Below are 16,717 nucleotides of genomic sequence, written 5' to 3'. Positions count from 1 at the left end.
TAACTGTAAGCTCAACATCCAGGGCACAGGGCTCGACGGAGGCGGGGCGGAGCCTGGAGACCGGGGCGGGACTTCCGCGTTGATCCAGCTGTGGGGTTGAGCTACCCTACTAAATCACAAAAGCCAGATGGTTTTTTTTTTTTTTTTTTTTTTTTTTTTTTTTTTTTTTTTTTTTTTTTGAGTGGTTGCGGAGGGCTGGAATGTGTGGCCTTCTTCACATACACACAGAGAGAGATCACTTCGTCCTCCTTCAAGGAGCAGCTCTGAGACACGATGCACTTGTGAGGGAAGTTTTCCACCGGCCAGGTGAAAGGTCATCTACCTGAGGGTGTGCATTTGTGATGGAGATATGGAGATAGGTACATCTGTCCTCTTCCAAGCACCACCCAGGCTATGATGCAGTAGTTGCACAAACAGGTTTTCTAGTTCCTTCGTCCGACCTTTTCAGAACACTGAACCTTGTCTACCCCAAGGAGACCTTTCTTTGGTGAAAGACCTCAAAGGCGGGATTCCCCTTCCCTTCCCATACTGACTTCGGAGCAACCACAGCTTCTTCAGAAGTTTCATTCCCAGTTAGAAACTAGCTAAAGTATTTTCAGAAAACAGGCCACGGGGCATTTTACTAAATAACAAAAAAAGTTCAGTCCAGGAATTCACTGGCTGGGCCCTCTTTTTCTCAAATGCTACCCTACCCCCTAGTTCAAGCTTCTTGGACTTGACAGTAAATCATCACAAAAATCCCATAGCAGTAACCTTTAACACTCATTTCCTCCCTATATTCAGGAAATGTAAGTCATGACTGGTAGTCCCTCCAGTGTTTCCTGGACGGCAAACCCCTGGGTTCTGGTCAGTGTGCAACTTCAGTTGGTTCACTGCATAGGTAGATGCATTGACTGTCAATGTGTCTTGAGTAGGAAGCCCTGTGACAATGAAACCAATGGCAGTAACACAGCCCAATTTCTATGCATGTGGTACCACTTCATATCTCTTTGCTCAACTCGGCCTGAATCACCTCCTTCAATCTCAAAACCTCTCAGCTTGCTTTCTCAGCCCTGCTTCCTCCTCTCCTGTCTTTTCTCCCCCTTTAAACACTCATTGCTGATCCATTCTGCAGCCAGCAGTCAACCCTGCTATTTATTTAGCACAGCCCTGTCCTCTTGTGTGGATCACTGCTCTTTCTACTTTCTCCCCTATCCCATGACCACTCTTTTCTTGCTTCCAGCCCTAGAGATGCTGACAGTCCTCTTGTTGCCTGTCACCCTGACTCTCTGCTCCCTGGTGGAACTTCAACTATATAAGACCTAATGTCAATAAGCTGTCCCAGGGAACATAAAGGCAGGTAGGGAGAAGGCAGAGAACCTTTGAAGCACAACCAGGCCAAAAGGAAGCAGGCCATAGGCCCCTGCCTCCCGGAGCTGTGGGAGGCACCAAGAACGGTGGAGAGCAGCCAGCAGAGGCTGTGAAAGATGTCCAACACAGGGGTCATCTCTGCTTTTCATTTCCTCCACACTGGGCTGCCTTCCAGGTGCCTTCTAGACTTGAGGTAGGAACAGGGAAGAGAGCTCAAGGAACAGTCCCCAAGCCGGGGTCCTCAGGCTGATGGAGACTCTAGCTAGTTACAGTGTGAAATCTCTATTCCTCCAGCCAAGATCCTTCATGTGGACATAGATGGGCAGACCATCCTCAGTCCATGTTCTGCCCCTTTACTGCCCCAAGTTGCCATCTCCCTGATTTCTGCCCCTCTTTGGCAGCACCTTTACAAGGGCAAGCATGCAGAGTTAAAACCAGTCAGAAATCAGGCACCTGTCTAAATTATCAGGCAAGGAGTTAGGAGGTGGGTCCAGCCATGGTGGCCACATGGTGGCTCACAACCATCTGTAATGGGATCCAATCATGCTCACTTCTGGTGTGTCTGAAGACAGCTACAGTGTACTCACATAAAATAAATATTTATTAAAAAACATTACAATATAACCATGTTACCTAGAAATCCCAGTACTGGTATGTATCTAAAGAAAGTGAGGTTTGGATGGCAGATACCTGTACCCCATGCTCACTGCAGCACTGTTGACAATGGCCGGAATATGGGATCCACTTATAAGCACAGGAATAAAGGAAATGTGGGATACAATAGCATTCTATGCAGCCTTGAAACTGAAGGACATCATGCTGCATGTAATACACATGCCTGTAGCTCTGCCCCCTCCCCCCCTGCTGGGGCCTCCCATAAACTTAACTTAGCTATGTAGTGAAAAAAATGGAGACTTGGACCAGAGTCCCTGCCCAAGTGTCCAGCAGCCCTCTTACCTTCCCCTAGGCCCCTCTGCTGAGGGTACTGATGGCCATCCCTCCTTAACTGTTGCTCCTGCATAGGCTCAACCCTGGGGTTATCCTCTGGAACCAACTCTCATCCCTCTCCTACCCATGCTCCCCCAGGGCACCTACCAGACTGTGCCTATCACTGAAGGTCACACAGGCAAGGCAGCTGTGCAATGCTGCCCCACATACTTCAAACACAGAGGTCTTACCTATCTAATCCTTCTGAACACTCACCCAGTACTGTGCAACAGCTAGGCCTTGGGGACACAACGTCCACACAGGCAAGCATAAGGCTCTAGGAGCTATAACTAGCTGGCCAGCAGGTGTGACTGCCACTCATGCTCCTGGCAGAGCCCTTGCCTGGGGAGGAGAGACAAAAGTTGGGGCCTTAGAACTATAACCTGGGGAGCAGGTTTGAAAGCAGTTACAGGGGCCACCCCATGAGAAGACAGCCAAAGGCTTGCTGGGGCCTTGGTGATTTTAAAGGTAGAGAGAAGACATGTGGAACTTAGAAAAGAGTAACTAAGAACCCCAAGTCCAGCAGAGGTACACCCCTTGCCAAGTCCCCCTAACACACACATACATACACACACACACACACACACACCCTCTATGTAGTTAATTGAACCCCCTGGCCCTTTCCTAAAATGTTGGCTCAAGAGCTCAGACCCCTCTGTCTGTCTGGAAAGCTCTCCATTAGATCACCCCTCTTCCATGGTTTGAAGACACCACCAGCTGCACCGTGTTACAAAATTCATGAGGAGTAAACAGATGAAATATATTAAATGAAGCATTATGTTTTTCACCAGAACACACGAAAGAAATTAAATAGGACATACTGTTACTAAATAGAGCCCGTGTTAATTAGGAAGACTGTTACCAAATAGAAGATGCATCAATTAATAGAGCATATTGTTGCTGAGCAGAACACAGAATCATTAACGACAGCAGACTGCTCCTACATGAAGCTTTTTAGTTCTCTTGGGTTTAAGAAGCCGGGGAATGGAGGACAGGGGACTCCTGCAGGCATAGGCCCAGGGCAATTTCACAAAGCAGAAAAGGGCCCTGCTGCACTGGTGGATGTCCATGTGCATGAGGATCAGCAGTGGAAGGCATTCTATATAATGAGTCCAAGGCCAGTCTGAGATATGTGAAAAATCAAGGTGAAGTAAATCAGAAAGCACCTCAAAGTGACAGCCATAGATGCTTCAACTGCTGCTCTCTGGTGACCAACCCTGATGATGATGGTCCTGTGAGAGCTTTGAGGTAGAGTAGCTGCATCTAGGTTCCCTGGAGATGAGGAATTTAGGGGAACAGTATCTTATTGTTGCTGTTGTATTTGAGAGCAGGGAGTTAGCCTCAAAGATAGGAACACTTTCCTGGAATATGCAGGATTCTGGGTCCATCCCTAACAACATAAAACAGCAGCAGGAGCCAGCAACAAAAATACTGCATTTGGTTTCCTAGTGACTTCCTAATGTGAGCTACCAACCATGACCTGCTGTCCCATGAAATCTGAGGTGGTAGCTTTGTCCCTGAGAAGTGTCTCTAGCCTCCAGAAGTGTCTGCTCACTGAGCTTTGTGTCCCTGGGGTAGGGACAGGACTGAAATACGCACTTGGCTAGAAGTTAGAAGGGTTTCAGTGTGTCCCCCAAAGTTTATGTGTTAGACCGTTGTGGAGAGTGGTCGAGCGGGAGAGGCATTCGCCATGTTAGCACTGATAAGGTCTATGTCATCGATATTGATCCCATAGTGCTCAGTGACTCCTCGCCCGTGCTCCCCAAGGACTCCAAATGACAGGCTTTCCTCCAGGAAGATTCTTGCTTTATATTTATATTTTAATTTAACCAGCTCTGGAAGGGGGCAGATGGTGCCAGTGTTCATGTACAGCACTTCCACCATGATGAACCGCCGAGTCACACGGGCCTTGCGAGGATTCTTTTGATCTTCAATCTCTTGTTCTTTTAGCAGTCGCTCCAGGTCAGCCACATCATTATGCTTAAATAACTTAATGTCACTGCGAGATGCCTGTAATCCTTTCTGGATAGCAAAGCAGGCTGCACTGTCCACAAAAACAATGTCCCCTCTCTTAGAGTAAGCAGGAATCGCACTGGCTATGGTAGAGAAGCCGTACGAGTAAATGATGGCTTCTTCGGTCTTCATAAATTTTGCCAGGCGCTCTTCCAAATCCAGATGGACATCAAATGTGCCATAGAATCCTTGAGGACCACAGGTGCCCACGCCATACTTCTTTAAAGACGAAAAAGCTGCGGCCTTAACCCGAGGGTTGGCCAGCAAACCAAGGAAATTAAAGGAGGCAAAGTTGACACACTCTTTTCCATTCACCACGATGTCGTGGGCTGGAGGGCCAGAGACAATGCTGTAGTTGAGAGCAGGATGGTTCTTGGAGACCGGAGGGACGAGGGGCTCTGGCTGCCACTCTTCAATCAGTTCTTCCTTCTCCTTGGCTGTAAGATCAGAACGTTCCTGCAACTTGTAAGTTTTAGAGAAAACGAGTCTGATTATCCAAAGTATTAGAATTCCTTCCAGAATAAGATGGTATGCTGGAGCCTCGTACAGCACCTGCACCATCTCCACCAGCACCCACTGCTCCGCCACCGTCGCCATGGTCAGCCACCCGACTTGCCATGGCGAATGCCTCTCCCGCTCGACCGCTCTCCACAGACCGTTTGCAACAAAGGAACAAAGTTAGCAACTGTTACCTAATGAGAACTGATTAGGATCAAAGGCTAAACTAAGCCATGTAGAAGACACAAGCTGAGGCCTATGGTGGCCTCCACTCAGATTCCAGAGATGCCTTGGACAGTCTTGGGGCCCCAGCAGAGACTTGTCAATGGTAGGTCTCCTATAGACATAGCCCACAACACCTTCATGGAGTCTTAAGGGATGTAGGACTGTAAAGTCACTGGCTGCATCCTAGCCTGAAGAGTTGTAGTTGGGGGAAGCAAAAAGTCATGGGTGGGGCTGCCCAGAGCCAAGCTCATCGTGGGTACTCAGGAGTTAGGACTTGGGGATGATTCTCCAGCCTCAAGATTACCATCCTCCCTCTGGCTTTTGGACTTGCTTAGATCCCTGAGAACGAAGGATGCTTGGAGAACCTGGAAGCCAGGCCAGCTTTGATATGTTAAATAGTTAACTCAGCTGTTTGCCTCAGATTTGGAACTTAATAGACTAGCACAGCAAGACACACACACACACACACACACACACACACACACACACACACACGTATCCCAGGATCTACAAGTGACACTTATATCTTGGAGTAACCAATAGTTGTCTAAGGCCCATTAACAAAAGTAAATCTAGCCAACCATCTATGGCTGGTAAGGCCGTGGACCCTATAAGAGAACCTGCTACTGTCACTTGCCTAAGCCAGTATAATTTTTGACTGCGTTCTAAAACTGATTTTTTTTTTCCGAGACAGGGTTTCTCTGTGTAGCCCTGGCTGTCCTGGAACTCACTCTGTAGACCAGGCTGGCCTCGAACTCAGAAATCCGCCTGACTCTGCCTCCCAAATGATGGGATTAAAGGCGTGTGCCACCACTGCCCAGCTCTAAAACTTATTCTTAAAGTATAGCTCTCACTCCTCATCGATGAAGCTTCCTTTTGCAGATTGAAACTATTACAGAAATCCACAACTGATCAAAATGCAGAGAACAATTGACCTTTGGTGCCTAGCCTCAAACAATACTCACAGCACAACCCCTACACCTAAGCCTCAGGCAACACTGCAGAAGGGACCGGGAAATCTGCTGAGAAATCACATCTTTTATATATGAAAGAAAAGTTGCACTCATGAAATCTCAACAGTATGGTTACCTCAACAAGACCTGTACAATGACAACACCAGTTGACACACCAATATGAATGCAGGAAGTCACACAAGGCCTTCTCCCTAGGTACGGAGGTACAGGCAATGGCTACTAAAAAAGTGAAATCAGTCTTCCCCAGAGATGAGCTCCCTGATGGATTACCGAATCCCATGTGGTCAGCCCTAAACACGTACACTCACAAGCAACACCAAATGGACTCATAGGGGAGTGTGTGTGTGTGTGTGTGTGTGTGTGTGTGTGTGTGTAACAATAAAGACTAAGAGGTCACACATTGAAAAAGAAGTGGGAAGGTAGGAAGAGTTGGAAAGAGGGGTGAATGAAATGGTATAATAAAGTGCTTGTGACATTTTCAAAAGATTAAAATTTAAAAAAGATTCTTCTTCATAGATTCTAGGCTGTCCTTCTCTGTCTGTCTTCTCTCTCTCTCTTTTTGTAGACAATCTGCCTCTATTTGTTTCTAGTCTTGGAGGCAGGGATAAACCTCTTGGGAAAAGACTAAAGACTCAGTAGAAGATAGGGACTGCAAACAGACAGAGCTGAACTTTGTCTTTTTGTCTCTTTGTGGCTTCAAACTGCTAAGGCAAAAGATAAAATGAACCCCTGAGGTTAAACAGGGAGAAGGTTGTTCCTCTTCAGATCAGCCTTACAGCACAGTTAAAAAAAAGAGGTATGCAGTTTCTCAGGAAGGGCTGAAAAGGTTGACTCCAATTAGCAACAACCTTCCTGAGGATGGAGGGCCCAAACCCCAGGACAACACCACAATATTTTCTGTAAGGAGAGCAGACTAATCCACTAGTCTAAGACTAGAAGCTAGCCGGGGAGTGGTGGTGCACGCCTTTAATCCCAGCACTCGGGAGGCAGAGGCAGAGGCAGGCAGATTTCTGAGTTCGAGGCTAGCCTGGTCTACAGAGTGAGTTCCAGGACAGGGCTATACAGAGAAACCCTGTCTCGAAAAAAAAAAAACAAAAAAAAACAAGAAGACTTGAAAAGCTATAAACCAGATGGCTCAGAGTGGTGGTCTCAAAACACCTTCACCCTCTTATCAGAGATTTCTTATGGTCAAAAGTGGCTCAGTGTAGTCAACCTTATGATTTCTGGGCTTATATTTGGCAGAGGAAAGTAGGGATTTGCTTGCCTTTGAATGGGAAGATCCAGAGACTGGAAGAAAGTAACAGTATAGACAGACCATGCTCCTGGGGTTCACTGAAGTATCTTACCACTATCGCACCACTGAGACTAAAGAGCTCTTTATCAAAAACTGTATTGTGGGTCTCTCCTCCATTTTTTCCTCTTAGGATACAAGGCATGTATGCTACACCCTGGTCCCCCAAACCAAGAAAGGACTTAAAACACGAGAGTAGTGGGGTGCTGCCGACTCTGGATTGATGCCTACACTATCAAAGTCTCACACAGAGATCCTAGACTAGGAACCCCAGCCTCTGCTGGAGGGGGCAAAGGAAGTTAAACAGGAATTAGTGCCTGCTCCAGCACCACCCTCACCCTCTCTGGAAAAGCCTTTCCATCTTTTTGTAAGGGAAGACAAAGCTACTGTGCTTGGAGCACTCTCTCGGGGTCATGGGAAAAGACAACCCCAGCCAACTCGTCAGAGTTGTCTGGCCCAGTCTAACAGGGATGGCTGGAATGCATTCAATCAGTAGCCGCCATGAAAGAAAGCTGAAAAGAAACCTCTGCAGCTGTTCAATTGTGAGCACTGCTCTCCAAGTAAAGAAGCCCACAGCAGATGGCTGGGCGATGGCATGTTAGAAGACGTGAAGGCTAAAGCTATCCGTCCCTCCACGGGATGGTTCCATCCCAGCACTAACAACCCTGCACAATTCCTGAGCACAGCGACCCTTCTGTGTTCATACAACATTCTTGTTTAAATTTGACTGATTTGTCTGTCCTAACATGAGCAAGATCCCTTTTTTCACGAATTAAACTGTGGATAGATGGGTCCTTCTGTGTAACTCAGGGTAAAGACATCATAGGTATTCTGAGATTGATAGAATTAAATTTAAAAAATGCTGAATGTGGCTGAATGACAAAGAACTGGTCTCCCCAGACATTTGAGTTATATGCTTTAAACTAGGCCCTTATAAATGAGGCAGTATAATACTGACTCCAGCTATGCAACCCATTTGGGTATTTTCCCTGGTGTGTGTATGTGTGTGTGTGTGTGTGTGTGTGTGTGTGTATGTGTTTACCTGGTACCTGAGGAAGTCAGATGAGGAAACTGGATCCCCTAGAAACTGGAGTTACAGATGGTTGTCAGCTAAGACACTAGTGCTGGAAACCAAATCTGGGCCTTCTGTGGAAGCTCCTAACTACTGAGCCATTGCTCCAGTCCCCAAATATCTATTCATAGTAGTCCATACTTTGGGGAAAATCTGAATATAAGTAGGGTTAATTAACAGAAAAGGAAAGAATTTGATACACAGAAACTAATTGCTGAGGTATTGGAAAACTTTCAACTCCTGGAGGAAGCTGCCATTTGTACAAACCCCTGGTATCAAAGGGGACACAGGTTCAAGACCTAGGGAGAGACTGGCTGATGAAATGGCAAGAGAAGCTGGAATGGAATTTAAACTTTTACATGCCCTCTCATTCTCATCTTCCCCAAACCATAACCACTTCAAAATGTTCAGAGGTTGGAGGTAGAGAAATGGCTCAGTGGTTAAGAGCACTGACTGCTTGTCTAGAGGACCCAGGTTCAATTTCCAGCACTCACATGGCAGCTCACATTAACTCCAGTTCCAGACCTGACACTATCACCCAGATACACATGCAGGCAAAATACCAATGCACACAAAATAAAAATAAAATCATTTTAAACTAAAAAATTATTTCAGGAGTGGAAGAATAACAATTAACTGATGTAAGAGTTATCAAAATAGTAAAAGGGAAATGGGACCTACCTAATGGGAGGGAAATGCTATCCATATCAGTAATAAGGGTACTGGTTTCAATTATATGAAAGAAGTCACAGAATCCCCAGACAATGCATGCAGCTATTCTAGGGACGTATGCATGCATGCATGCATGTATGTATGTATGTATGTATGTATGTATGTATGTATGTAAAATGTATATGTATATATAGTATATGTGTATATATACATACACATATATGGATTTATGCTATAGTGAAATAGTCCTCATTAGTTGTGTGGTCTCTTGTAGAATTCATAATCAGAACCTTTACCAACAGCTTGCAGGGGAAAGAAATTCTGGGCTCAGGCCATTCTGAGGTATCCAAGTACACTTCGCTGAGACGCCTAAGATAGGTGGATAGTTAATGGTTACCGTGTACCACCTCACTAATTGGTGCTACAGCCAACTATGTAATAATAACATTCTTAGCATTTTGATCCTAAGATAACACAAAACAGAAACTTGGGTACTGTCTTAGTTGAGGTTATTGTTGCTGTGATAAAATACTATAACCAAAGAATCTTGGGCAGTAAAAGGTTTATTTGGCTTACACTTTCACATCATTGTTCATTGAAGGAAGTCAGGATAGGAACCCAAACTGGGCAAGAACCTGGGAAGAAGGAGCTGATGCAGAGGCCATGGAGGGGTGAAACTTACTAGCTTGTTCCCTCTGCTTTCTTATAGAACCCAGGACCACCAGCCCTGGGATAACACTACCCATCAATCAGTAATTAAAGAAAATGCCCTATAGGCATGCTTATGACCCAATCTTATGGAGTCATTTCTCAGATAACTCTAGCTTGTGTCTGGTTGACATAAGACTAGCCACCACAGACACTAACTGGTGCCATATGCTTTGGTAGCCTCATTCCTCAGGTAAAGCTGAAAGAATATGAATCAGATCTTTAAAGGACAAAGGACTGTGCCAACCCTAGAGGCTAAATTCTCTTGGACCAAATGCTTGCTGAGAATTTATACAGCTCCTCATGAAATGAACTACCAAACCAGGGAAGGGGCAGTGACATTCCCACCATGGATGCTGAGGATCACTTTGTCTAACACTATGTGCTGGGTCTCTCCTCCTCTTCTCTTTCTCTTAGGTTCCAAGGCCTCCTTGTGTAGACCTGCTCACTAGTGTTCCCTCTCCATCCCTTCCAGTGCAGGGACTGAATGAGCTAGGAAGAAAAGAAAGGCTCAGAGACAGCTCACTGTCAGAGTAATTCTTTTTTCTTACAGAGGACCAGTATTTAGTTCCCAGCACCCGCATCAGGTGGCTTCATCAGGTGGGACCTTTGAATCCAGAATACACATGCTGTACACAAATTCACACACGTACATAAATAAGAAAAAAATAAACACATCATTTTAACTTATTTTTTTAAGTCTGGAAGGAAAACAAGTTGGAACCAGATACTGTTTATCATCAGAAGCACGGTTCAGACAGCTGAAAGAAGTTGGCACATTACACCTAAATAAAGAAGGCTGCTAACAACAGTGCCCAAGAAGAATGGACAGGCTTACCTCAAAAAGAACTTTAAAAGTAAGACTAAGAAAAGTCTGCCTTTTAACCTTTTCTTTATAGAAAAGACAGTGTAGACAGAGCAGCAATCGGCATTACCTGGTCAGAGAGATGCATGTCTATCCTAGCCCTATGAAAACTCAGATAATCAGAAATTACTTTCTGGGAAGGACAAATGCATGTGTCCTAAGTTCTTCCCTGCTTGTCCCCTCCACATCTCAATTTAGATGACATATGGTAAAGCCCCCCCAAACCAGGAAGAAGCCTACCCTCCAGGGACATATTCCCATCCCTCCTTCTGTCACTGTCCTTAGAGCCTTCCAAGACAAGATCCAAATACTAAGGGAAGATGCTCCAAGCAGTAAGGATGTTCAGTGCAACCTCAAGCTCAGTCCAGGAGCTACCCATCAATGGAATATATGAGCTAGGTGTATGAATGTTGTATCTGGGAATAAGGAGAGACCCCCAAGAACATTTTGTATTACCTTGGTTACTAAACCTAGGTATTCCTAGGGATGGCATGAAGATACATGTAGTAGAAATTAAATATTTAATACAGACTAGAGGTTAAAACTGGGTATGGGGAGATAAATGGATGGCTGGAATGGACCAAATATTCTGTCCACACATTAAGTAAGAGTTGTTCTGCTTGCACAGAGAAGGATGAAAACCCACGAGGTCCTGATCCTGCTTATATGGACTCAGATGCCCTATAAACACACTGCACGATATTCCTCTTCCAGGAGGAGATGGTCTAGAGGAATCTATTTTGTAAGTCCTTATCCTTTCTGTTCCTGGTCACCACGGGACTGGGGCAGAGATCCTTGAATTACCTGACCCTGCTATAGGAACAAATTACACCTCCTGCCTGCAAAGGTGGAGGAGGGATTGGAATGTCAGAGAAATGTGTCAGGAGGTCAGGCCTGCAGAACCTTTAAGGACATGCGACACCATTCGAGCCTGAGCATGGCTGGGGCAGACACCTGCTGGTTTTGTGCTGACCATTACTTGACACTTTACCAGCCAACTGAAGTGGGACCAGTGCTTTAGTCCAGGCGGCTCTCCCTTTCCTAATGTGTATCCCCCACACCCGAGTCAACCTTCAATCATCTCATCAAACTAGAGACCTTTGACTCCAGTGAGGTCCCTTGATATGCACATCTATATACACTGATTTCACTGGAGTGTTGAGAGAAGTTCCTGTTAGATTTAAGGCTAGGAAGCAAATGGCAGCAGAACTTGAATCCATGCTAACCAGAAGGTCTGAGCATCCCATTTTCCCAGGTCTGGCTTACCCCGACAACATTCCTAAGAACCCCCTCAGTCTGACAAACTGGAGGATTGACCTCTCTCCATTCTACGGGCCTCATGAGTGACCAGGACTCTAGGCTGGACAGGGACAGCATCTTTTACATCTGAGCTCTCCATATTCATGGGTATCTCCTTTTGATAGCAGACCTCATTAGCCCTTGAAGTGAAGCTGGGAGGCTTGTCTGTGAAAATCAAGCCCAACCATACTGGGCCAGCTGTGGTTTTAGGACTCCCTTCACAGGGAAGCTGGGAGTTGATGGAAGATGGACAAAGCCATGCCCTGTGCACTCCCCAGAGACAAGAAAACCCAGAAGCCTATTCCCCACCATATCCCAGGAGGGGGTCCAGAGCCTTCCCAAAGAAATCAACGCCCCGCACAGGGACAGAGTCCTGGCCAGGCTGACCATTTGGAAGAGGTTGTGTATAGAGGGTTTTGGATGAAAGAGAGTTGAGCACCTACCTGCCCTACCTTCAGGCAGGGGACCATTCTGGTGGAAAATGCACTCTGTGGGAATCATGGCTGGGGTCCCAGGCCATGGCACCCTCACCCGTGGCAAAGCATCACCTGGCACAGCATTCTTCCACAGGAGCCCCTATAGGTACCTGAGAGCAAGTGAGAGAATGTGTCCTTGGAGCCTAGAACCTTCCAGGGGTGAAAGAGGCAACAAAACAGCATAACACAGTCACTGAAAACTTAAAAGGAGTGAGGGCTGCCTCTCCTAAGGGGATCTGAGGGCTCAAACCTTAACTTCATCTCTTTCTGCCCCAGAACTCCATTCTTTCTTCGATCTGTGTTCTTAACAAGGACAAGCAAGAGACCAGGCAGGTTTAGTATCAAGTGGGGCCTCAATCTCCTACACTGCAGACCCTCATACCTTCTTGCAGATAAGAGAGTGATTTAGCTCAGTGAGTGTACTTTATTCTCATGATGAGCCCCTCAAACCCCTCAGCTTGCCTCTGCCCCCACGGATGCTCGATGGTGGCCCCATAGCCAAGATGGCTACTGCTTGCTCCATTAATGCATTTATAGCTGACCAGACTAAAAGGCGGTGGGGCCTGGTTAGAGGAGGTAGGTTCCTGGTGGTGTGTGCCTTAGACGGACATGCCTCCTGCCCCTCCCTTCTCTCTTTTTGTCCCCTGGATGCCATGAGGTAAGGTGAGCAACCTTCTCTATCATGTCTGTCCTTTCCCCACAATGTTCCACCTCAAAAATAATGGAGCCAGTCAGTCCCAAAATGGCAACCTCCGAACTCATGAACCAAATAAGTCTTTCCTTTAAAATGACTAAGCTAAAAAAAAAAAAAAAACAAAAAACAAAAAACCCTTAAATCTATCTATACTCATCTAATGAACCAATGGCAAAATATTGGAACTAATGCCTTCCTGTGGGGTTGGCTGTCTGGGTGAGTGGAAGCAGGACCCACTGGATTCAGCAACATTGGACCTTGCTTCCCTAAGAAACTTCTGAATTCATTTTGGCAAACCCAGTAATTATGCTGTTAGAGTCCCACTTTTCCCTCATAATCTGTGCTCCATTTTCCATTTTGAGAAGCTTTTCCCGGTTGAAGCAGATGCAACAACACCATCAATTAAATTGTTCGAGCAAATGTTTATAGTTGGGAAAGAGACTCATTTTGTATATCATGGTCAGACCCCATCGTGAGGTTGCCAATGACATGGTTATCACAGAAAATATTACTGCCTATGCATGCTCTCATAGAAACCATTTTGACATATAGCACAATATCCCACTACTGCGTATAAGATCAACACAGCGTGCCTAACACAGTGTGCCTGAAATTGTCCTTCAGATATGCCAGTGCGGAGATTCTGTTTTATAGCTGAGAATGACCTTGACCTCCTGCTCCTCCTGCTTCTGCCTCCTGGTTAATGGGATGACAGGTATACACCACCTTGCCTTGCCTTTGAGACATTAAAGGTGGATAGCTTTATTTATGTTTTGTCTGCATGTGTATCTATGTGCCATGTGTATGCAGCATCGACGTAGGCAGGAAGAGAAAAATGGAGATACAGATAGATGATCGTGAGCCACCATGCCAGGCTGGGAACTGAACTGGGGTCCTCTGCAAAAGCAGACAGTGCTCTTAACCACTGAGCAACCCCTCCAGTCCCTAAAATACTCTTCTAAGAAAGGAGGACATTAATTTACTCCAGTTTCTCTACAGCTGAACTTGCCATCATTAAAAACAGCAGAGAGAGGTCCATGCATAAGCTCTGGGGATCATTTTTATGTGAATTTTCTCCCTCACAAGAATGCAGATATTTCCACTTCCTTACCTACATCTCAGGAAGGTTTTTCCCAAGAGGGAGAACCGATTCTCTCTCCAATTAAAAAGACACTTTACATTTGTCACCCTTGTTCTTTTTCCTTTGTCTTTTTTGAGGAAGGCTTGGCTAGTGTGCTATCAACAGCAATCAGCACAGCCAGTGACAGAAACAGAGAGCACTGACACAGGATTTCAGGCTCTTCTGAAGCCAAGACTGCAGCTGTATCTCCTCCCACTTGTTGTGCATCTCTACCCTGTCCAACTGCCCACAGCACTGGGTTGTCATTCCCTCTGTGGGTCTGGGAAAGGTGAGAAAGGCAGAGAACACATGGTGACTAGAGATGTCCCACCTTTTGGGCATATGCAGAATCTGTCAACTGCCATTGCTGAGTTAGTGTAATCTCAGAGCCACATTTCCACACAACAAAGTCAAACTCTGCAGGGGGAGGGACCTGGCACACAAAAGGCTTTAAGGTGCCAGCCTACCTAGTTTTGACCTGGGCATCTTTTCCTTGACCTGAGGCCATGAAGTCAAGAAAGCCTCCACTGACAACCTTCTTGTTACTGTTTATATTTACTTATGAGTATGCATGAATTTATCTGCAGCACATCAGTACAGGTGCCTAAGAAAGCCAGTGGTGTTTGAGCCTTTGGAACGAGAGTTACAGGTAGCTGTGAGTTCCCTTGTAAGTGCTGGAAGCTGAATCCAGCTTTCTCTGCAAGAGCAGTAAGTACTCTTAACCACTGAACTCTCTCTTCAGCCACATTTATTTGGTTCTTAGAATGTAGTTGAATCATCTTTTTAAAACTTTTATTGCATTATGATGAGAAAAGTTACATGATTTCAATTTATCTGAATTTGTTAACATTTAAAAACATATTTTAAGTAAATAGAATTAAATCACATTCTTGTTTCCCTTTTGTACCCCAATTCCTCCCAGAGACCCCCTCTTCAATACCTACAATATCTTTTTTTGTCATATTCCTTAAAATTTATAAAATATTATAACAATAAAAATGAGTATTATAAAAGTTGTTTGATATAAAACAATCAATTTAACAGTGTTATGTAGATGCTTGTCTACAGCAATACTGAAAATACATATGTTTTTCTCAATATAAATTTTAAATAACTCCAAACATATTAGCTGTATATTTCAAAATAATACATCACTACTAGTATTTTCTTAAATGAACATAAATATATAAAGTCTTTTTGTTTATTTGTTTGTATTTAGTAGAGCTTAAAATCTTGGCTCTTACTGTGGTACAAGCCCAAAATAAGAACAATTTTTAGACATTGGATTTCATTATAATAAGGCTGTACTTCAATGACCCTCACATCACCAAAGGATTTTACCTCCATCGTAGCTAAGCTGAGAGTTGACAGTTCTGCTGTGCCAAGGAATGAATTGTAGGCATGAACAATTTTTGGACACAGACTTCCTGCTATGGTCAAAGCTATTTGACTTGAGTGAGTGACTTTATTCTCAGGCCACAGAGAACCGGTTACATTCATTTAAGAAACGGTGTGTGTATTAAGATGGTCTATCCATAAAGTCATTCACCAACTGTTTCAGTGAACAATGGTTCTGCTTGGAGGGTGGCACAGACATTAGGTGAGGGTAAGAATCTAGTTCATTGGCTGTGATAATTTGGAAAAGCATTCATCTCAGAGAAAGAGTAACTTATAAAGTCCTTTTCTTCAAACTTGATACAAGAGCTACAAATGTCAAGCAAAGCATTCAGTCTCACTCTTTGTTGTTCTCTTTCCTACAAGCCACCTCCTAAGTTAATTGTCTATGTCTCCCTTGGGTATATAAATACTTTTGAAATATATAAACTGTTCTGAAAAACATAGTATAATGTAAAAACATGAAATAAACAATACTACTAATAGAGAGGCTTAGATAGGAGAAGCAAGATTTTAAGACCCTTATGTTGTACACAGCAAGACACGGTCACAAACAAGCTGAAAGTATATATAGATTGTACAATATTGGACCTATTTCTCCAATTACCAAATTAGAGAGACCATTGGATGACAATCAACAAATTTCTAATTCCTCATATTTTTGGATTTCAATCAATTAGGATATGTTGGTAATATTAATTTTCACATTAAGATATTAAGAAAAGGTAATTGCCACTTCTTGTTGTTTTGTTGTAAGAGATGGAATTAGATTTGTGTGATTTGTTGAAAGATTACTTTCTTGCTTCTTCTAAGGTGTAGTTTTGCTCCTAATATTGATGCTTCCCATTATCCTTTGTAGGGCTGGATTTGTAGAAAGATATTGTGTACATTTTGTTTTGTCACGGAATATCTTGTTTTCTCCATCTATGGTAATTGAGAGTTTTGTTGGTATAGTAGCCTGGCTGGCATTTGTGTTCTTGTAGGGTCTGTACGACATCTGCCCAGGATCTTTCTAGCTTTCATAGTCTCTGGTGAGAAGTCTGCTGTAATTCTGATAGGCCTGCCTTTATATGTTACA

At 44.5% G+C, this 16,717-nt stretch overlaps 1 pseudogene across 1 annotated transcript; it reads right to left on the bottom strand.

Moving 5' to 3' along the window:
• Window positions 1-3,984: 3,984 nt before the first annotated feature.
• On the bottom strand, window positions 3,985-4,962 carry LOC116071283 (annotated as a pseudogene). The gene has a single exon (XR_004110804.1). The product of XR_004110804.1 is annotated as a serine palmitoyltransferase 1 pseudogene (transcript).
• Window positions 4,963-16,717: the final 11,755 nt, after the last annotated feature.

Source organism: Mastomys coucha, unplaced genomic scaffold, assembly GCF_008632895.1.
Source record: "Mastomys coucha isolate ucsf_1 unplaced genomic scaffold, UCSF_Mcou_1 pScaffold22, whole genome shotgun sequence".
Classification (NCBI taxonomy): domain Eukaryota; kingdom Metazoa; phylum Chordata; class Mammalia; order Rodentia; family Muridae; genus Mastomys; species Mastomys coucha.
The sequence above is the reverse complement of the archived record's forward strand: the minus strand, read 5'-3'. Positions and strand labels throughout refer to the sequence as shown.